This window comes from Phaseolus vulgaris, chromosome 9 (assembly GCF_000499845.2).
Source record: "Phaseolus vulgaris cultivar G19833 chromosome 9, P. vulgaris v2.0, whole genome shotgun sequence".
Lineage (NCBI taxonomy): Eukaryota > Viridiplantae > Streptophyta > Magnoliopsida > Fabales > Fabaceae > Phaseolus > Phaseolus vulgaris.
The window spans coordinates 1,038,584-1,061,902 of record NC_023751.2 but is presented as its reverse complement, the minus strand read 5'-3'; the positions used below and the strand labels follow the sequence as shown (position 1 = coordinate 1,061,902).

Genomic DNA, 23,319 nt, shown 5'->3' with positions numbered 1-23,319 from the left:
GGCGGCTCCGATGCCGTAAGGTGCAAGCTCTTCATGAGCACCTTGAATGGAATGGCCATGGACTGGTTCATCAGCCTCCCAGAAGTTCATATCACGTCTTTTGCACAGCTTTCGCAGCTATTCAGACAACAGTATCTAGCCAACAGGGCTCCACCCCTAGTTTCATACGACCTGTTCGACGTGTAGCAATATCGAGGCGAGACCTTGAAGGAATACATAAATCGCTTTGGGGCGCAAGCGGTGAAGGTTGGCACCACCGAAGAGCCCATGATCGTGTACGCCTTCAGAAAGGGGGTGTGCCCCGGGTTTTTCTGCGAGTCAATCATTCGCAATCGCCCCAAGACTTTTGCTGAGATAAGGCGTCGCGCGGTGGAACACATCACCTCTGAGGGGGAAGTGTATGAGAAACGCACAAGTGTTGCGCCCGCGCGCCCAAGAGCACCGACACGAGCACAACCCGCCAGGGTCCACGAGGCCGCGACAAGGAGGAAGAACCAAGACATGAAGCGCCCCTACGAGGCAAGAAGGCCTCAGCCCTGAGGCACAATTTTGTGGTGGAGCTAAAAGACCTCATCGTTGTGCCCAACATAGCTGACAGGTTGAGGCCACCGGTGAAGTCTGACAAGGTGCTGGGACCCTACAAAGAGTCGTGGTGCGAGTTTCACGAGGCGTTCGTGCACCATATCAACAACTGCTTAGTGCTGGGCTATCAGTTGGATGAGCTTGTGAAGAGTGGATTCCTAAAGGATTATCTTGCTGGGTCTGCTGCGACCACGGCCTTGGCGGTACCAGAGGAGGGTCAGGCGCATGAAATGCCGATCCATGGAGAGGTGCACACCATTTCTGGTGGCTTCTCCGGAGGAGGGCCCACTGCCTCTCAGCGTAAGAGGTATGTGAGGTCAGTGAATTCAGTTGCTGAGGAATTTTCGGATGACTTGTGGGAGTCAGACCTCATGTTCACAAGAGCTGACCTACGTGACGTCGTCCCACATGACAATGACCCAGTGGTCATTTCGGTCGTCACCGCCGGAAGAAAGGTGCACAGGGTTCTCATCGACCAGGGCAGTTCCGCAGATGTCATGTTTTGGTCGACCTTCAACAAGCTACAATTGTCCCCTGACTTGTTGAGGCCCTACACCGGATGCTTGTATGGGTTCGCGGACAACCCAATCGAGGTACGTGGTTATCTAGAGCTAAGGACAATGTTTACCGATGGAGCGGCGTCACGTACCGAGAATATTCAGTACTTAGTAGTGAACGCCAATTCAGCCTACAACATCTTGTTGGGCAGACCAACGCAAAATAGGCTAAGGGCAGTGTCCTCCACGCACCACATGAAGATGAAGCTACCAGATCTTAGTGGCAAAGTAATCGTAATCAAGTCAGATCAGGAAGAGGCCCGAAAGTTCTATGCAAATAGCCTGAAGACAAAGAGAGGCGTGGTCATGGTGATTAAACGACCACCCATCTCAGATTCGCGAATGGAGTTAGAACCATTGGAAGAGGCGACGCCCGCGGAGCCCACGCCTGTCGAGGCCACACCTGCAGGGGCGACGCCTATAGAAGATGCGCACAGAGAAGGAAGATACGGTGACGCCTCGCCAATGGAAGAAGTATACGGAGAGGCCTCGTCCATGGAAGATGTGTCAGGGGAGGCGACGCCCAATGCATCCGATAGGGCGATGCCAATAGAAGAGGATCATAGAAATGAGTCTCGTGCAGAAAGCGTGCGGGATAGGCGACCCCAACCAGTAGACAATGTGGTGGAAAGGCAGATAGGGGGTAAGGTGTTCAAATTGGGACGCTTGTTGAGCCAGGAAGAACAAGATGAAGTGGCAGCAGTGATCTCACGCCACTTAGATGCATTCGCGTGGACTGCTGCGGACATGCCAGGCATCGACCCGGATTTTTTGTTCCACCATCTTACCATGGACGCCAAGGTTTGCCTTGTGCGACAGAGAAGGAGGAAGTTCAACGAAGAACGATGCCTCGTCGTGAAGGAAGAGACGCAGAAGTTGCTAAGCGCCAGACACATCAGGGAGATACAATATCCTGAGTGGCTGGCCAACGTAGTTCTAGTGAGGAAGGCGAATGGGAAGTGGAGGATGTGCGTCGACTTCACAGATTTGAACAAGGCGTGCCCCAAAGATTCGTACCCACTGCCCAGCATCGACGCATTGGTGGATAGCGTCTCGGGCTGCAAAATGCTGAGTTTCTTGGATGCATTCTCAGGTTACAATCAAATCAAAATGCACCCAAGAGATGAGTGCAAAACGACGTTCATGACGGAGACATGTAGTTACTGTTATAAGGTGATGCCGTTTGGGTTGAAGAATGCAGGCGCCACATACCAAAGGCTAATGGACAAGGTCCTTGCACCTATGTTGGGAAGGAACGTGCAAGCCTACGTAGATGACATGGTGGTGACTTCACACGAGAGAGGGCAGCACGCAGCGGATCTGGAAGAGCTATTTGCTACCATATCAAAGTACCGCCTCAAATTAAACCCAGAAAAGTGCGTTTTTGGCGTGGAGGCAGGGAAGTTCTTAGGATTCATGCTCACTGAGAGGGGGATAGAGACGAACCCTGACAAGTGTGCAGCTATCATCGCCATGAGGAGCCCAACCTCAGTTAAAGAAGTTCAGCAATTGACTGGGAGGATGGCAGCCCTGTCAAGGTTCGTGTCTGCTGCAGGGGAGGAGGGCCACCCCTACTTCCACTGCCTAAAGAGGAATAGTCGTTTTGCATGGACAGATGAGTGTGAAGCAGCATTCCTCAAGTTGAAGGAGTACTTAGCAACGCCACCTGTGCTTTGCAAGCCACGGGCAGGCGTCCCCCTCCGATTATACTTTGCAGTAACAGACTGGGCCATCAGTTCTGTGCTGGTCCAGGAGCAAGACCAAGTGCCGAGGCCCATCTACTTCGTAAGCAAGGCCTTGCAAGGCCCAGAATTGAGGTACCAGTCAGTGGAGAAGGCAGCATTAACAATGGTGTTCTCAGCTAGAAGGCTCCGCCATTATTTTCACAGTTTCACAGTGGTGGTGATGACGAACCTCCCCATCCAGAAAGTACTTCAGAAGCCAGATGTAGCGAGGAGGATGGTTCGCTGGGCGGTGGAGCTGTCAAAGTTTGATATCCAGTATGAACCCAGGGGGTCCATCAAAGGGAAAGTATATGCAGATTTTGTTGCAGAGCTCTCACCAGGAGGAGGTCCTCAAGATGTGGAATTAGGATCACAGTGGAAGCTCTCAGTGGATGGGTCCTCCAACCAGCAGGGGAGTGGCGCTGGGATAATCTTGGAGGGGCCTAACGGAGTGTTGATCGAGCAAGCCTTACGCTTCGCCTTCAAAGCAAGCAATAACCAAGCTGAGTACGAGGCGCTGATCGCTGGAATGCTCTTGGCCAAGGAGATGGGCGCGCAAAGCCTCTTGGCGAAGAGTGACTCACAATTGGTCACAGGGCAAGTAACAGGGGAGTACCGGGCAAAAGATCCATAGATGGCTGCGTACTTGAGGTACGTTGAAGTGTTGAAGGGAGCCTTCACTACGTTTGAACTGGTGCATGTCCCTAGAGAACAAAATGCCAGAGCTGACCTTCTCGCCAAGCTGGCCAGCTCAGGCAAGGGGGGAAGGCAGAGGACAGTCATCCAAGAGACGCTCAAAACGCTGCGAAAGTTCGTGGCAGACAACAGGGTTGATGTCCTTCACATTAGCGCAGCAAGAGGAAAGCCAAGGAGCCATCGCTCTTTGATTCAGGATACGGCGAGGGCACCCCGCATCAGCACCTACGCGGCCTTGCCCGAAGGAGAGAAGGGCGTGCATGTATGCGCCTTGGAGGAAGGCGACACGTGGATGACGCCTTATAGGCGATACATTGCAGATGGAATTCTCCCAGCAGAGCCTGGAGAAGGGAAGAAGATAAAGAAGAACTCTGCAAGGTACACCCTCGTTGATGGAGTGCTATTTAGGCATGGGTTCACGCACCCAATCCTGACATGTGTGAGTGGCGATGAGTGTACAAGGATCATGTCAGAACTTCACGAGGGGATTTGCGGAAGCCACGTGGGGGGAAGATCATTAGCTTCCAAGGTGATTCGTGCAGGGTTTTATTGGCCATCAGTGGGGGAAGATTGTGTAAGATACACCCAGCGATGCAAGCAATGCCAGATGCATGCAGACCGGCATAAGGCACTTCCAGAGGAGCTGAGATCGATCTACAACCCATGGCCTTTCCACACATGGGGAATTTATGTTCTGGGGCCTTTCCCTCTGGCGATAAGGCAGATAAAGTATTCGATAGTTGCCATCGAGTACTTCACGAAGTGGATAGAGGCAGAACCAGTGCCACAGATCACTGCGCACAAGGTACAACACTTTGTTTGGAAGAACATTGTGTGTCGTTTCGGGGTGCTGAGGCGTCTCATCTCAGATAATGGCACTCAGTTTGCGAGCCAACAGTTGGGGAAGTTGTGTGCAGAAGTGGGAATCAAGCAGGTGTTCGCATCAGTCGAACACCCCCAGACGAATGGGCAGGTCGAGTCAGCGAATAGAGTTTTGCTGAGGGGATTGAAGCGAAGGCTTGAAAAGGCTAAAGGGGCGTGGGCAGAGGAAGTACCAAGGATCGTGTGGGCTTACCACACCACGCCTCAATCTTCCACCATGGAGACACCATTCAACCTAGTTTACGGGTCAGATGCCATGATCCCAGTAGAGATTCACGAGAGTTCTCCACGTTTCCTAAGCTTTGTGGCAGAAGAATCCAACGAAGAGAGAAAGGTGAATCTAGATCTGTTAGAAGAGGCCAGAGAGGAAGCAAGGATAAAGGCTGAAGCCGTGAAGAGAAGAGTAGAGCATCGGTACAACTCTGCGGCAGTTCCAAGTTGGCGACCTGGTCATGAGGAAGGCTCATCCGTACGAATTGGAAAACAAGTTGTCTCCCAAGTGGACCGGACCCTTCAGAGTAACCGAAGCCAAGGGAAATGGTTCGTACAAATCTAGAGACTTTAGAAGGAGGGCCCATTCCACGCAGTTGGAATGCGACCAATTTAAAATTTTATTTCAGTTGAAAGTTATGTTTGAAAGTTATGAAACACACAATTGTAAAGGGGACACTCTTTTTCCCTCTCGGGGGTTTTTTAATTAGGTCACCCAAGTAAAAAAGAAAGTTCAAGTAAAGATTTGTTTCAGTTTTTCCCTCCCACACGATGTAAAAGCAAAGATTCAAAAACAAAAGACAAAGACTCAAGGAATCGCCTGAGGTAGGCGTCGCCAAGATAAGGCGTCGCCCAGACAAGGAGTCGCCAAGAAGAGGCGTCCCCAAAATAAGTCGTCGCCCAGACAAGCATTCGCCAAGAAGAGGCGTCGTCAAGATGAGGCGTCGCCAGGCGTAGGCTTCGCCAAGTTGAGACATCGCCAGATAAGGGAGCTGGCGTCAAAATCAGAGCAAGTAAAGGGAGCACATACTCGTGTGCGGAGATCAACCCATTAGTAAGGTATGTTCAGTATAAGTTAAAATCTGGGTGTCTAGTCCCTAAGCAGGGGTTAAGGGATTCCTTCGGGACGCCCCCTCCTCAGGTATGAATAGCTAGCCTCGGTGTCTAGTGTTTAGACACCTCGCAAGGAAGTGGCGGGGGGCGTTTCCTTCGAGTGTGGGCATCAGGCAGTAAGAAGTTTCGAAGCAGTGGAGAGCCAGGTCACTTGGTGCAGATACACACAGCTGAGGAGAAGTGCCATCTTTCGGGAAACCTTCTCCTTGGGCGTAATCACCAAAACCCCTGGTCATCTTGGTGTTTAGACACACCAAGGACGATGCGACGATGCTTACGACACGCCTCTCCCTGGGCGTGGGCACCAAGAACACTGATCGCCTTGGTGTTTTCAGACACCCTGGGGACGAAACGGCACTACCCCTGGGTGGGCCTCTCCTCAGGCGTGGGCACCAAGCGCGCAGAGATAAGGGCTAAGTTGCCTTGGTGTTTAGACACCCCGTGGACGATACGACGCTGTTGTATAGGCCTCTCCACGGGCGTGGGCACCAGAAGCTTGACTTTGTCCCAAGTGTTCAGACACGCTGAGGACGATACAACCTTGCGTTCAGCAGGTCTCTCCTCGAGCGTGGACACACAGTACAGATCAGATAAAGCCCTCCCTCGCCCTCGAGCGACGTCGAGGCCCCAGAAGAACAGATAAGTTCTCCTCGCCCTCGAGCGATGTTGAGGCCATAGGAGAGATCAAGTTCTCCCTCGCCCTTGAGCGATGTCGAGGCCAAAAAAGAAGATGAGACCCCTTTTCATCTTAAGCGATGATAAAGCTAGCAATGACTTTCGCAGTAAGTGCCTGGGGACTCAAGACAAGTAAGTAAAGAGCAAGTTGAAAAAACTTTTATATCCGAAGGCAAGGGAAAGTCGAAGAGCAAGAAGAAGGTGAAGCATAAAAGCACGAGTCGTCAAAAGCCGTAAAGACCAGTCAAATCCTTTTTCCCTTCGGGCCATAACGAGGCAGGCGACGCCTTCATGAGTAAGATTCCTCACAGTGGCGAAGGCCAAGTGAGGTTCTGAGTGGAAAGACTAAGAGAAAGGTATGTGTCACGACTTAGAAAGGGAGAGTAAAAGAGAAAGTTACGCGCGGCCTAAAGAGCTAAAGGTGAGGCAGTAAAGCAGAGAAGAACATAGAAGAGTATGGAACCAGAGTAATCACTTATATCTAAAAATACGCTAGAGAAGTTGAAAGCGAATAAACATTTAGACAGAATCAAGCGTCAAGATTACAAACAAATTCAAATGTTGCTAAATACAAGTTTATAAAGAAGGTGTTTGCAACGGTTACAAAAGCGCAAGGAGAAACTAGTTCTCGGAGGCCTCCAAGGGCACAATCTTGCCATCGACCACTTCATTCAAGGGGCTGCACCCAGAGACGTCGATACCTGGGTTAGCACAGGCTGCCTGGACAAGGGCCTCGGCGAACCCCGTGGCAGCCTCCTCATTTAGCTTTTCCTCAGCAACCTTGAAGTTTTCAGCCTGAGCGGTCATCTCTTAATCCTTGGAGGCCAGGGCAGCGATCAGCTCCTGAACCTTGACCTGAAGGTTGGCATTTTCGGTGGCTAGCTGGGAGCATTCATTAGTCTTTGCCTCAAGCGCGACCTCAGTTTTCCCCAGCGTTTGCTCCCGATCAACACACTGGTTCTCGAGTTTCTTTTGTTGTGCCTCCGAAGCCTTGGCTGCCTCTTCAAGATCGACGATTTTCACGCGGAGAGTGATATGATTACAATAACAAGATATAGATGATTCTTTGACATTTTATGGAATCAACTTGAGTTGGAGAATGAAGAGGCACTTTTATAGAAATGGATCAATGTCTATGTTTCAAGAACTCACCAAAACTTGCGCCAAACACCAAAGCTCACATGGAAGTTCCATTCCTTGTCAATTGAACCGATTAAAAGATGCAAGAAAGCAATTGAACCGATTAAAATGCTTGACAATTGAAATGCACCGAACAAAGTAAGCTAGAATGAAGATGAACCGATTAAACTCGGCAAGGAAGAAGATGAACCGAACAAAAAGTGAAAAAAAGGCAAAGCATCGAATAAAATTGCAAGAAAAGGCCTAAGACATGTTTTATGAATTCAAATGAGCACGGAAATGGAAGGAATAGATGGAGAAGAAAGATGACTTATGTGGTTGTAGTTCTTGGTTGATGAACACGCCACTTGAAGTGTGAAAGCTCCAAGATAAGTGTGAATTGCCGCCACTTGAGGGAACCAAGGCTCTCAAGATAGACTAGGAAGAGGAGAAGACAAGTTCTCACTACACTCAATCACCAATTTGGGAGAGTTTTGTTACTTCAATTATCAATTCTATTATTTGAAGGAACCAAGACCTCCTTTTATAGGAGCAAGGGCCGGTCATGATGCTACAAAGCTTGTATCACAAGCTACCCAAAAGTCTCCTAAGCTAACGCCTATAGTGACTCATGAAGAATCATCTTCTAGAAAATTCTAAACTAAAGCCTAAAGATGCTTTACAAAAGAGGTATCTAATGTTTCCGTCTAAGCACCTTCCTAAAAACTATGTATTTAAACATTCTACTTTTTATACAAAAGACACTATAAAAAGAGAAAACAATCTACCACTACTTCCTATTTCCTTAAACTTGCTCCTTGTAAGCCTTTGAGGTAGGTTAATGACTTCTTGAGCTTCTTCAACTTCGGCCTCTACCTCCTCTTGTCCTTGATCTTTGGCCTCTATCTCTTCTTGATCTTGATCTCCATCATACTCCCCGAGTTGGAGAGAATTCGACCACGAATTCTGGAGACCTACAGAAAAAGGAGTTAGATCATTGATATTAAATGTATGACTACCAAGGTATGTATCAGGCATATCTAACTCATAAGCATTGTCATTAATCCTCTTTAGGACTTGGAAAGGCCCATCACCACGAGGCATTAGTTTGGACTTCCTTTGAGTAGGAAAACGATCTTTCCTCAAGTGAAGCCAAACCCAATCACCTTCATCAAATAACAATGCTTTTCTCCTTTTATTGGCAAGTTCAACATACTTGCCAACCTTCTTCTCAATTCTCAACTTGATGTCTTTGTGCAAATTTTTCACAAAAGAAGCCTTTTCGTCCCCATCTTTGCACAAGACATCATCAAGTATGGGAATAGGAAGAAGATCAAGAGGTGTTAAGGGATTAAACCCATAGACAACCTCAAAAGGAGAATGTGAGGTGGTAGAATTTACTACACGATTATAAGCAAATTCAACATGTGGTAGTAAATTCTCCCAAACTCTAGGATTCCCGGAAATAAAGCATCGCAACATTTGTCCCAAAGTTTTATTTACCACTTCGGTTTGACCATCGGTTTGTGGGTGACAAGTGGTAGAAAATAAAAGTTTAGTACCAAGCTTACCCCACAAGGTCTTCCAAAAGTGACTCAAGAACTTGAAATCCCTATCAGACACAATAGTTCTAGGAATACCATGCAAACGAACCACTTCTTGAAAGAAGAGGTTTGCAATATGACATGCATCATCCACTTTGTGGCAAGGAATAAAGTGAGCCATCTTTGAAAAACGATCCACTACCACAAAAATGGAATCCTTTCCCTTTGATGTCTTGGGTAATCCTAAGATGAAATCCATAGAAATGTCAACCCAGGGCATTGAAGGGATAGGAAGAGGAGTATATAAACCATGGGGATGCAATCTAGATTTAGCTTTACGGCAAGCTATGCATTTTTCACACAAACTATGAACATGTTTATGCATATGAGGCCAAAAGAAATGTTCATGCAACACATCCAAAGTTTTTGCAACCCCAAAATGACCCATTAATGCTCCCTCATGTGTTTCTCTAACAAGAGATAATCTAATGGAGCTTTGGGGAACACAAAGACGTTTTCCTTTAAAAAGAAAGCCATTTTGTATAAAAAAAATCTTTGTGTCCTCCTTTGATACACTCTTGATAGATAAGAGAAAAATCAAAGTCATCATGATAAAGATCATTAATGTGATCAAAGCCAAGAGATTGAGAACCCAAAAGATTTAGCAAGGCATAGCGTCTAGAAAGTGCATCGGCCACAACATTATTTTTGCCTTGCTTATGCTTGATCACATAAGGAAATTGCTCAAGGAATTCCACCCACTTAGCATGTATCTTGTTAAATTTGTTTTGGCTTTTCAAATATTCAAGAGATTCATGATCACTATGAATCACAAACTCTTTAGGAAAAAGATAATGTTGCCAAGTAAACAAAGCTCTAACAAGTGCATACAATTCTTTATCATAAGTGGAATAGTTGAGATGACTTCCTTTCAATTTCTCACTAAAATAAGCTATGGGGTGGCCCTCTTGAAGGAGAACAGCCCCAATGCCTATACTTGAAGCATCAGATTCAATCTCAAATGTTTTAGCAAAATTAGGAAGGGCTAAAATGGGAGCTTTAGTCAGTTTTTCTTTTAAAACATCAAAAGCATTTTGTTGTGCTTCTCCCCATTTGAAAACCACATCCTTTTTCACTATATCATTGAGAGGTGCAGCTATTGTACCAAAGTTGGGTACAAATCTTCTATAAAAAGAAGCAAGTCCATGAAAACTACGGACTTCATTCACATTTGTAGGCGTTGGCCAATTTTGAATGGTCACTACCTTAGCTTGATCCACATGGACCAATCTTAACAAGAATGAAAAACAGAATTAAGAACTATCAAAGACATAATGGAAATGATATGTAAGAACTTGTATAGATCTAAAATACAAGTATGAACTCAAAACTAAAAGGAAAATGCATCAAAGGAACAAGAAACAAACTCAGAAAACTGCATTACACAAAAGCAAGAAACAAAAAATTACAACAAAAGGAACACAAGGAATTGATAACATTCTTGGAAAAACATGACTATGACAAAACTTGTAAGGATTCAAAAATTAAAATGACACAAACACAAAGTAATAACAATTGAAAACAGCAAGAAATACTAAAAAATAAACCTAAAACAGAAAGATAAGAACAAGAATGTAAAGTTCTTAAATTAAAAGTGCAAAACAACTCAAAATCAAATAAGAACAAACCTAAGACTCATGATACCACATGATATGATTCCAATAGCAAGATATAGATGATTCTTTGAAATTTTATGGAATCAACTTGAGTTGGAGAATGAAGAGGCACTTTTATAGAAATGGATCAATGTTCTATGTTTCAAGAACTCACCAAAACTTGGCCAAACACAAAAGCTCACATGGAAGTTCCATTTCTTGTCAATTGAACCGATTAAAAGATGCAAGAAAGCAATTGAACCGATTAAAATGCTTAACAATTTGATGGAGGAGGGCCAAGCACACCTACCCAAGAAAGCCCAAGCCAAGGAGAGCGTCTAGACCAAGACCAAGGTGAGCGTCTAGGACGTGAAGGAGAGCGTCTAGGACGTGAAGGTGAGCGTCTAGAACGTGAAGGAAGGAGACTATCCATGGAGCTAGACTGTCTAGGTCCCCTTACAAGATCAATGGCCAAACATGTTCAAAGACAAGCAAGTGAAGCCACAGATGGAAGAGAGAAGGATTTGTATATGTTTGCATAAAGGCCCATTGGGGGTACTTAGTAGATAGGATAGTGTAGGAAGCATTTTGGATGGAAACCTTCTAGAATCTAGGGTTGTGTATGGCCGGTCATTGCACCTTAGAATTTAGATTTAATTTTGGTTTTATTTTCTTTAGAAATGTGGCTTAACATTTACGTCCACATAGCCTATAAATAGGAAGGCTATCTCCTTGTATTTGACAAGTTTAATTGAGTATTGTTATGCTGCCATTTTTGTGCACTAGCTTTACTTCTCCTAGAAATCTAGGCTCTAAACTTCAATCCTTTCACCTTTCTCCCTTGAGCTGGCCGAACCACTCAAACACCACACTCCTCATGCACCTTCAAAGCCAACACAACTCCTAGGAGGGCTTTGTTTCACTCACCCATTGCTTCCGCATCACTTTTACTACTTTGATTCAAGAAGAACACATGAAAATGCCATCATTTGGTATCATGAGCTTTTGGTTCTTCAAGATGAGTAGCTTGGTCTTTTAATTTCAGTTCTTCTTTATTTCATCTTTGTCATTTCAATTCCTTACTTGTCTTGCTGTTTTTATATTTTAAATTGTTCTTGGTGTGCTTATGGAAGATCCAACCAAAGCACAATTGTTCAATTGATCTTGAACAAATTCTGTGCAGCTTGTGATAGGATTCCTTACACCATTGTGTGGCTGTTTTTCTTTTAGGAAATTGAGTCCTTATTGCTTTCTTATAATTGCTTCATTTTATGCTTTGAGTCTTTATTTTCTGAATCTATAAATGTTGTGTCAAGTCATGTGAATCCATATTTGTCAACAATTCTTAGTAGTCCTATTATTGGCTTGATTGTTTCTTGCTTTTGGGTCTCTTTATATTGCTTTAATCTGCTGTTATTTTGATCCTTTGGTGCTTTTTTTTTTTAGTTTGAGTTCATAATTGTGTCTTAGTTCTTACACAATTTCCATTCTTACATTTCCATTGTGTTAATTTTGGTTATCTTGCTGTTTTCTTCCAGTTTTCCAGATTTCCCCTGTATCACCTCTCTGTTCTGGGCTGTTTTGTTTAAAAAAAAATATTTCCATCCATATGAAAATTCTGATTTTCTGGAAAATGCAAGTTTAAAGTGTTATAGAAAAGACAAAAAAAGAATGAGGTCAAAAGAAGCAACAGAAAAAATATGATAAATCTTACAAAATCAGAGTGCAAATCTTGAGCGCTCCAGCTGGCCTAACTGCACACCAAATTTGCAAAAATTATTAAAAAAAAATGGTGCATGCGTTTTAGGTGATTCCAAAGCCAAAATTTAGATAAGATCCTGAATTTTCTTGCATCCAAATTTCAGAAACAAATTTTACAATTACAGCTCAGCATAAATCGGGGAACAAACACGTTTTCTGGCCCACAACATTTTCCAGTGGTGCTGTTTTTTTTATTTGGTCATCTAATCTAGTGCTTTTCTTTAGGAATTCTTTTGTGTGCCAACCTTTTATTGAGTACCTTTAATTGTTTGCTTTAATTTCTTGAATCTCCTTCTAAGTTGTCATATTATAAATCCTTTTGGTGGTACTGTTTTCTTTCAATTAAATTTGTTTCTTGTTTTTGTTCCTTGACCTCTCTTTTTGGGTGCTGGAATTTAATTCTCTCTTGGTGCTTATGTGCATGGAAATTGACTTGGTTTAAGGTTAAGCCCTTGTGAATAGGTGCTGGAAATTGGAGAATTAAAGCCAACTTTCTAAGGAGGAGTCAAAGCTAAGGCGAAACAAGCTTTTCTTGAAACAAACACTACAAACACCTAGAAGATCAACCATCAAGACAACAAAGAAAGTGCACTAACCAAAAAGAGGAACAACAAAGGGGGTTTTCTTATCTCCTTTACAACTTGGTTTATTGTTAATTACCTCTTTTAAATTACGTTTTAGACGGTGAGTGTGTCTTCAAGGGCTCAAAGTGTCCAAGAAGCCTCACCTAGGGCCGAATAGCATAGTAATTTTGCTTAGAATTTGTTGCTTGTTTGAACTTGTTTTTCTTTTGTTTTGGTAGAAACGTTTTGCATGCTTAGTATTGTTTAATTTTGTGCTATACCGACTAGCTTTGCTGCATATCTAGCTTACATAGTTTTCTTACTTTTTGATTTCTCAACTTCTTGTGTTCTAAGTGTTTTACTAAGAGAAAATTTTGTGTGAAGTCATTGGAGGAAAGTTTTTGGCAAGGAAAAGGCTTGGTACTTAAGTAGTCCATTGTGACTCACCTCCCTTACCTGGAAAACTCCCTTCTCTAACTTTCCTAAACTTTCTCCAAGTAAAACACCTATATACACAAAGTTTTAGCCATGTCTTCTTCTTCTCACTCTCCAAAGTCTATAGAAAGTGAAGTAAAATCTTTGAAAACTCTTTTAAAAGAAGTATCCCAAGCGGTACAATTGATATCTTTTAGACAATTGGAGAATGAGAACAAAATCAATGAGTTGGCTAAAGCTCAAGAAGAGAAGTCACAAAAATCACAAAAATAAAAAAAAACTCATGCATCCCATTCTCAAAGTATTGAGTCTCTAGGGGAGGGAAGCCGTAGAATCAATGATTATTACCAACCACCCCCTAGAAGAACTAGGCAAAGGGAACAAGAGGTGCCAAGGGAAACAAGAGTAGACCTACCTCATTTTCATGGAAAGGAAAATGTAGAAGTATATCTAGATTGGGAGATGAAGGTAGAGCAACCTTTTGCTTGCCATAGGGTAAGTGAGGAACGAAAAGTACCCTTAGCCACCCTTAGTTTCCAAGGGAATGCCATGTATTGGTGGACCTCTCTCGAAAGAGATAGACGTCTTCATAGGGAACCTTCCATTACATATTGGAATGACCTTAGGGGAGCCCTAAGACGTCGACATATACCCTCTTACTACCATAGGGAGTTGATGGACAAGCTTCAAAGACTCCAACAAAGAAATATGAGCGTAGAGGAGTATAGACAAAAGATGGAGCTCTATATGATGAGAGCCTCTATTAGAGAGGAAGAGGAAACCACCATAGCTAGGTTCCTTAGTGGCCTATCACTTGAGATAAGAGATAGAGTAGAGCTCTTACCTTATCAAGACTTGAATGATTTGGTTCAACTTTGAATTAAAGTTGAGCAACAAAACTTGCGCAAAACCTCAAGTCAAAAGGTGAGCCCCTATTCTAGCTTTTATCCCAAGAAAGAGTTTAGAAGGGAGGGTAGTACATCCAAGGAAAAACCAAAAGAGCCTACCAAGCCCTTCACCAAAGAAACCTCAACCCCACCCATCCGAGCTAGAGATGTCAAGTGTTTTAAGTGCTATGGTAGGGGGCATGTGCAAGCACAATGTCCAAACCAAAGGACTTTGTTTTTAAAAGGTGTAGACGAGTACACTAGTGGTGAGGATGAGCCTAGTGAGAAAGAGGAAGGGGGAGAGGATGAGAGGGTAGCTCCACTAGAGGGAGAATTGCTTATGATTAGGAGAACCCTCAACAATCACCCTAGCACATCCATGGAAACACAAAGGGAGAACATCTTTCATACAAGATGCAATGTTTTAGAAAATATATGTTCCCTCATTGTGGATAGTGGATCTAGTTGTAATTGTTGTAGTGCTAGGATGGTTGAAAAGCTTAAGCTACAAGTAGTTCCTCACCCAAAACCTTACAAACTTCAATCGCTTAATGAAAATGGGGAACTACATGTAGACAAGCAAGTGGAAATCAAGTTTTCCATAGGAAACTACAAAGACAAAGTTTTATGTGATGTAGTGCCTATGGAAGCTTGCCATATCTTATTAGGGAGGCCATGGCAATTTGATAAGAAAACCTTGCATGATGGTCTCACTAACGAGATTTCCTTCACCCATAAATATAAGAAGTTTGTACTTAGTCCTTTACCACATTCTCAAGTGGTGAAAGACCAAATACAAATGAAACAAAAGAGGGATGAGGAAAACAAACAAAAAAAAGAGCTAGAAAAAGAGAAAATCCTTAGGGATAGAAAGGCGTGGGAGAAGAGTGTTCCTTCCCACAAGGTTGGTCAACAAGAAAAACCTCTTGAAAATGTTTTTGAAAACTTGCTTCTTGTTGAAAAAACCAAGCCTTATCTTTTGTAAAGGAGCACTTACATGCACTGCCACAAGTAGTGAACTCATGGTTTTACCTCCTCAAGTAGAAAACCTTTTGAGTGAATTTGAAGATCTATTCTCCCAAGAAGGACCCATTGGGCTTCCTCCTCTTAGGGGGATAGAACATCAAATTGACTTTATACCGGGGGCAAGCCTACCAAATAGGCCTGCTTATAGAACCAACCCCGAGGAAACAAAGGAGATAGAATCACAAGTTCAAGACTTGTTGGAGAAGGGTTGGGTTCAAAAGAGCCTAAGCCCTTGTGCTGTACCTGTCTTGTTGGTGCCAAAAAAAGATGGAAAATGGCGTATGTGTTGTGATTGTAGAGCAATCAACAACATCACCATCAAGTATAGGCATCCAATCCCGAGGCTTGATGATATGCTTGATGAATTGCATGGGTCAACTCTATTCTCCAAGATTGACCTTAAAAGTGGATATCACCAAATTCGAATCAAGGAGGGTGATGAGTGGAAAACCGCTTTTAAGACCAAATTTGGATTATACGAGTGGTTGGTGATGCCCTTTGGGCTTACTAATGCTCCAAGCACATTCATGAGGCTTATGAATCACACCTTGAGGGATTGTATAGGTAAATATGTAGTAGTTTACTTTGATGATATCTTAGTCTATAGTAAAAGCCTAGAAGACCATCTAAGTCACCTTAGGGAAGTTCTTCTAGTTCTTAGAAAAAATAGTCTTTTTGCCAATAGGGATAAGTGTACCTTTTGTGTAGATAGTGTAGTTTTCTTAGGTTTCATAGTAACAAAAAGGGGGTGCATGTAGATCCCGAGAAAATCAAAGCCATCCGCGAGTGGCCAACTCCACAAAATGTAAGTGATGTAAGAAGTTTTCATGGGTTAGCTAGCTTCTATAGAAGGTTTGTACCTAATTTTTCTAGTCTAGCTTCTCCTTTGAATGAACTTGTGAAAAAAGATGTTGCATGTTGTTGGAATGAAAAGCATGAGCAAGCCTTTCAAAGGCTCAAAGCTCAACTCACCAATGCACCCATTCTATCTCTTCCAAATTTTTCCAAAACTTTTGAGATAGAGTGTGATGCATCGGGGGTAGGCATAGGTGCGGTTTTGTTGCAAGGTGGACACCCCATTGCTTATTTTAGTGAAAAACTCCATGGTGCCACCCTCAACTACCCCACCTATGACAAAGAGCTCTATGCTCTTGTGCGAGCCCTAAAGACTTGGGAACACTACCTTGTGTCCAAAGAATTTGTTATCCATAGTGATCACGAGTCTTTAAAATATTTAAAGGGCCAACACAAGCTCAACAAGAGACATGCTAAATGGATGGAATTTCTTGAACAATTTCCTTATGTAATCAAATACAAGAAAGGGAGCACCAATATAGTGGCCGGTGCTCTTTCAAGACGGCACACACTCTTTTCAAAACTAGGTGCCCAAATTCTTGGATTTGACCACATAAGAGAGCTTTACCAAGAAGACCAAGAACTTTCATCCATCTATGCTCAATGTCTACATAGAGCACAAGGAGGTTACTATGTGTCCGAGGGATATCTTTTTAAAGAAGGAAAACTTTGCATTCCCCAAGGAACACATAGAAAACTCCTTGTCAAAGAATCACATGAAGGGGGACTCATGGGCCATTTTGGAGTTGATAAGACTCTAGATCTTTTAAAAGCAAAATTTTGTTGGCCACACATGAGGAAAGATGTCCAACGACATTGTTCTAGATGTGTCTCATGTTTAAAAGCAAAGTCTAGAACAATGCCGCATGGACTCTACACCCCTTTGCCGATTGCAAATGCTTCTTGGGAAGACATTAGCATGGATTTCATTTTAGGACTTCCTAGGACTGCAAGAGGCCATGACTCTATTTTTGTGGTAGTGGACCGTTTTAGCAAAATGTCCCACTTTATTCCATGCCACAAAGTAGATGATGCTCAAAATATTTCTAAACTCTTCTTTAGAGAAGTGGTGAGACTCCATGGTCTCCCTAGAAGTATAGTGTCCGATAGAGATCCCAAGTTTATAAGCCACTTTTGGAAAACTCTTTGGGGTAAACTTGGAACAAGACTACAATTTTCAACTTCTTGTCATCCTCAAACGGATGGGCAAACCGAAGTAGTCAATAGATCTCTTGGAACTATGCTTAGGGCTATCATGAAGGGCAGCCACAAATCTTGGGATGAGTACCTTCCCCACATTGAATTTGCTTACAATAGAGTAGTTCACAAGACTACTAGTGCTTCCCCTTTTGAGGTAGTATATGGTTTCAATCCTCTCACGCCTATGGATTTAATACCCCTTCCTAATCCACAAGATTTTGTGCATAAGGAAGGAGTAATCAAAGCTGATTTTGTCAAGAAAATGCATGAGAAGATTAAAATCCAAATTCAACAACAAAATGAGAAGTACACAAAATACAACAACAAAGGGAAGAGAGAAATAATTTTTGAGGAAGGAGACTTAGTTTGGCTTCACCTTCGCAAAGATAGATTTCCAAATCAAAGGAAGTCCAAACTAAGTCCCCGAGGTGATGGACCTTTCCAAGTTCTCAAGCGAGTCAACAACAATGCATATAAGTTGGACCTACCTCTTGAATATGGAGTACATGACACTTTTAATGTAATTGATCTTTCTCCATTTGTAGGTACCAATGACGATGACGAGCTGGATTTGAGGACAAATCCTTTCCAAGGGGGAGGGGATGATGGAGGAGGGCCAAGCACACCTACCCAAGAAAGCCCAAGCCAAGGAGAGCGTCTAGACCAAGACCAAGGTGAGCGTCTAGGACGTGAAGGAGAGCGTCTAGGACGTGAAGGTGAGAGTCTAGAACATGAAGGAAGGAGACTATCCATGGAGCTAGACCGTCTAGGTCCCCTTACAAGATCAATGGCCAAACATGTTCAAAGACAAGCAAGTGAAGCCACGGATGGAAGAGAGAAGGCTTTGTATATGTTTGCATAAAGGCCCATTGGGGGTACTTAGTAGATAGGATAGTGTAGGAAGCATTTTGGATGGAAACCTTCTAGTATCTAGGGTTGTGTATGGCCGGTCATTGCACCTTAGAATTTAGATTTAATTTTGGTTTTATTTTCTTTAGAAATGTGGCTTAACATTTACGTCCACATAGCCTATAAATAGGAAGGCTATCTCCTTGTATTTGACAAGTTTAATTGAGTATTGTTATGCTGCCATTTTTGTGCACTAGCTTTACTTCTCCTAGAAATCTAGGCTCTAAACTTCAATCCTTTCACCTTTCTCCCTTGAGCTGGCCGAACCACTCAAACACCACACTCCTCATGCACCTTCAAAGCCAACACAACTCCTAGGAGGGCTTTGTTTCACTCACCCATTGCTTCCGCATCACTTTTACTACTTTGATTCAAGAAGAACACATGAAAATGCCATCACAATTGAAATGCACCGAACAAAGTAAGCTAGAATGAAGATGAACCGATTAAACTCAGCAAGGAAGAAGATGAACCGAACAAAAAGTGAAAAAAAGGCAAAGCATCGAATAGAATTGCAAGAAAAGGCCTAAGACATGTTTTATGAATTCAAATGAGCACGGAAATGGAAGGAATAGATGGAGAAGAAAGATGACTTATGTGGTTGTAGTTCTTGGTTGATGAACACGCCACTTGAAGTGTGAAAGCTCCAAGATAAGTGGAAATTGCCGCCACTTGAGGGAACCAAGACTCTCAAGATGAGACTAGGAAGAGGAGAAGGCAAGTTCTCACTACACTCAATCACCAATTTGGGAGAGTTTTGTTACTTCAATTATCAATTCTATTATTTGAAGGACCCAAGCCCTCCTTTTATAGGAGCAAGGGCCGGTCATGATGCTACAAAGCTTGTATCACAAGCTACCCAAAAGTCTCCTAAGCTAACGCCTATAGTGACTCATGAAGAGTGACCTTCTAGAAAATTCTAAACTAAAGCCTAAAGATGCTTTACAAAAGAGGTATCTAATGTTTCCATCTAAGCACCTTCCTAAAAACTATGTATTTAAACATTCTACTTTTTATACAAAAGACACTATAAAAAGAGAAAACAGTCTACCACTACTTCCTATTTCCTTAAACTTGCTCCTTGTAAGCCTTTGAGGTAGGTTAATGACTTCTTGAGCTTCTTCAACTTCGGCCTCTACCTCCTCTTGTCCTTGATCTTTGGCCTCTATCTCTTCTTGATCTTGATCTCCATCAGAGAGGCACCACTTGGTCAAGGAGTTCAGCATTAGCTTGATCCACCTCGTGCAACCGCTTGTTGACCTCCTCCTTCGCCTTTTGCGCCACCCTCAAAGAGGTCTTGTAAGCTTGCTCTTGGCGATCCCAATGGCGTGCCAACCTCTCCTTATCCTCTTTCAAGGAGGAGACCTCCTTCTCTAGCGCTTGGAGGGTGGAGGCTTTGATGGCCTTAGCTTTCGCTTGCTCACGCCAGGTACTGGCGCAGGCCATGAAGGCGCCCATGTAATAGAACATGCTTTCCTTCTGGGGTCCTTCAGCTTGGCCGCACGGAGCCATACTGCCCAGGTAACCCCTCAGCGAGTCTTGCATTGGGAGGGGGAGTTCTGGGGAAGGTGGTGGAACTGTTGTGGGCTCAGCTTCAATCCCACCCTCTAGGGCCATCGGTTGAGGGGGGAACTGGCACTTGGAGGGTTCTCCCTAAGAGATTCGGCCCCAAGGGAGGAAGAGGTGGTGGAGGTGGCAACCGAGGATGTCGCCCTGGTAGTCCTTCTCCTTTTAAAGACCTGCCATCCAGCAGAGTCCTCCTCGTCATCCGAAGGTACCTCTACCACCCTTTTACCCCTGTCAAGGGGGGTTGGTTCAGCGGAAGCCTCAGCCAAGGCGAGAGGAACAGCTGCTATAGGAGCAGGTGAGCTTGGAGGATGGTTAGGAGAAGGGGGGTTTGAAGGAGATGCTGTTGTTGGGGGGAGGTGTTGAGGGCAAGAGTTGGGGGAAGTAGGAGCGGTCGCAGAGGTTGTGATGGCATTTTCATGTGTTCTTCTTGAATCAAAGTAGAAAATAAGGTGCGGAAGCAATGGGTGAGATGATCAAGACCCTCCTAGGAGTTGTGTTGGCCTTGTAGGTGCATGATGAGTATGGTGTTTGAGTGGTTCGGCCAGCTCAAGGGAGAAGGTGAAAGGATTGAAGTTTAGAGCCTAGGATTCTAGGGAGAAGCAAAGTTGAGCACAATTTGGCAGCATAACTTTACTCACAATAAACTTGAAAAATACAATGAGATAGCCTTCCTATTTATAGGCCATCTTGGACGTAAAAGGTAAGCTACTTTCTAATGAAAAGAAAACAAAAATTAAATGTAAAACCTAAGCCATGTGCCATGTGCAATGACCGGCCACACTAACCTAGTTTCTAGAATGTTTCCTTTACAAAGTGCTTTCTACACTATCCTATCTACTAAGTACCTCTAATGGGCCTTTATGCAACAAAGCCTTCTTTTCCTAAACCGTAGCTTGGCTCATGTGTGTGTGAAGCTAGACGGTCTAGGACTCTTCATAGATGCTCCTTATGTAGCCATGGCTAGACGCTCCCTTGTGAAGCTAGACGCTCCATTTGGAAGACTAGACGCTCATTTGAGAGGCTAGACGCTCCTTTGTGAAGCTAGTCTTAGTCTTTTGGCTTTCATAGTGTGGTGAGCTTGGGCCCTCTTCCATCAGGTTGGAAGTACGAAATCTCCAACCCCTTGTGAGGAAGCCCCGCCCTTAGACTTCAAGATTTGAGCAAGCCTCAACCTTCATTGTTTGTCCATCTTTGAACCTGCACCAAGAAGATAAATGCAGTAGGGGTTAGGCACAAGTTAAGTACTATACAAAGAAAGCAGATAAGTCATACACTAAGGAAGAACAAGCAAGGGCAGTGAATAGAAGGTTATAAGGGAGGCTCTTATACTTATGTATTTCGCGAGGGCCTCGGCGTTGTACTCAAGGCTTATCAGGGTAGAGGTGTTGAAGGCCCCCACGCTGGCCAGAATTTGGCAAGCCTCTCGATCGGTCGAGGGCAGCTCGTCAAGGGATTTTGGGCTTCGTGAGCTTCACTTCCTTCACCCAGTACAAAGGGAAGCCGTCAAGGGCGGTGGGATCGAAGTCAGAGCAGCATACTTTGAAGAATTTGCCCTTCCACCCCTTGAAGGACTGTTGAAATAATGTCAGGAGGACCCTTCTAGATATGCTGCTGAGGCTCACCCAGAGGCTCTTCCCCTGCTTCTTCACTTCAAAGAAATGAAGGAAGATGTCGACAGAGGGGCATGTCCGAAGAACCCGCACAGAATGTCAAACGCTTTGACAAAGGCCCAGCCGTTGGGGTGTAGCTGGGCTGGGGCGACGTTAATTTTGGTCAGTAGTTCCCTTTCGAACCTAGAGAAGGGCAGGCGCATCCCTATGCGTTTGAAGACCACCTGGTAAAAGTAGAAGAAGGGGACTCCATTGTTGGCCCATTCGTCCCCACATACAGGCTCCCCTAGGGTGCAAGGGAGCACTGTTATGTCCTCGTCATGCCTTTTTGCGAAGGCGCGATGGTCGTAGACATTCGATTCTCCGACGTGATCCCTCCAGGCCTTCGTGGAGACCAGGCTTGAGTACTCGTCGAGCAGCTCGTCGGGAGCCCAAGGGTAAAAGGCCCTATAGTTGACTTTTGGGGGTGGAGGGTTGGAAGCTGTTTTTGTACGCGCCATGGTTTGATGAGAAAATTGAAGAAGGAAGAAAGGAAAAAGGTTTAGCATATGGGGTTAAGGCAGAAAGGGGAAGAGAAACCCTAGAAAAACCCTACCCACGCGAGAAATCCAGAATAAAGGGAAGAACGGAGAGATATGAAGGAAAGGAGAAGAACACAAGAAATGCAGAAATGTAAACAGACCCAGGCAGTTATGAGATCAATACAGTAAAGTGTAAGGGCGATTGGAGTAGAAAAACCGTACCTTTGTGTTTGGAGTGTAGAAAGGCAAGAACTTTCGAAGGGAAGAAGAACGCAGAAGTCGAAGGGAAGATGAACAGTGCAGAGAATACGAAAAGTGATGGAACAGTGCCTTGAGCGCGCGTTTTCGAAAGTTATAGCGTTAGCTTGAGAAGCGCTAGCGACACACGTCCCTGGCCGTAGGATCCTGCCACGTGTCGTGAGATTAGCACGCAACTTAAAACGTCACATCTTCAGCGCAGAGAATGTCGCGTCAGACGCTCAGAGAATGTCACGTCAACTGCTCAAGGGAATGTCACGTCAGCAGGAATGCCACGTGGATGGTAGGGCGAGGCCTTAGTCTTTTTGCTGAAACAAGTGTCAGCTCAAGACTGGGGGGCTTGTGTACCGTCTCGTCCCCGGGCGTTGACCAAAGTCAAAGTCAAAGTCAAAGTCAACGTATGGTGGGACCACTCAAGAGGGCCCAAGGGAAGAAAGTCAACAGGTTGACCGCTTAAGGCGTCGCCACGATGAGGCGTCGCCAGGATGAGGCGTCGCCAGGTGTAGGCGTCGCCAGGATGAGGCGTCACCATGTTAGGGCGTCGCCAAGATGAGGCGTCGCCAAGTTAAGGCATCGACGGTATCACCCCCCGATACCCATGGGTAGGAAAGATCGTGGAGGGGGCGACACCGCGAGAGGCCTTAGTACCTCAGAACAGTAATAAAGAGAAGAGAAAAGTGGCTTCAAAGCCATGGTTCTAGTACCAGTAGGGGGTAACCTGATTCGTGAAGTACCCACGTCATCGCCGGGAGACCCTGGGACAGATACGACCCATGAGAGGGCCACGCCCAGGGGAGAACCACGTGCATGGTACGAGAGAAAGGTAGATACGCTCCCAGGGCTAGTGGCTAGAGGTTGGGGCGCATGAGTTGGCACCCAAGAAGTCACCCCTTTATGCCAGATGCACTTCGAGAAATGAGGACTTACACAATGGATTATCCCTAAGTTGGGTTGCGACGCTGTAAGGCCTTCCATGAAGAGTAACGATCAAGTCAGAAGAATACATGGCAGTAATCATTGGAACATCAATGTTTTCCTGAAAGTTCGCTAAGGTACACATTGATTCAGTTTACGTTTCGAACGCTTTAAAGCACTTTAAATGCCTTAAATGCTTTAAACGTTTAAAACGCGTTGAACGTTTTTATACGCTTTAAATGCGCTTTAAAACGCCTTAAATGCTTGAGACG

At 44.4% G+C, this 23,319-nt stretch overlaps 1 long non-coding RNA gene across 4 annotated transcripts in view; it reads right to left on the bottom strand.

Annotated features, from left to right (window-relative positions):
- Positions 1–23,319, bottom strand: part of LOC137822489 (uncharacterized) — a 48,061-nt gene that overhangs the window by 21,836 nt on the left and 2,906 nt on the right. Inside the window, exon 2 of one of the 4 annotated variants that reach the window (XR_011082926.1) lies at positions 12,253–12,292. The exons of 1 other annotated variant lie outside the window; for it this stretch is intronic. This is a non-coding gene — a long non-coding RNA (uncharacterized lncRNA). Of the gene's footprint in view, positions 1–12,252; positions 13,627–23,319 lie in introns of those variants that run through there. 2 more of the 4 variants (XR_011082925.1, XR_011082927.1) reach the window with 2 other exon arrangements.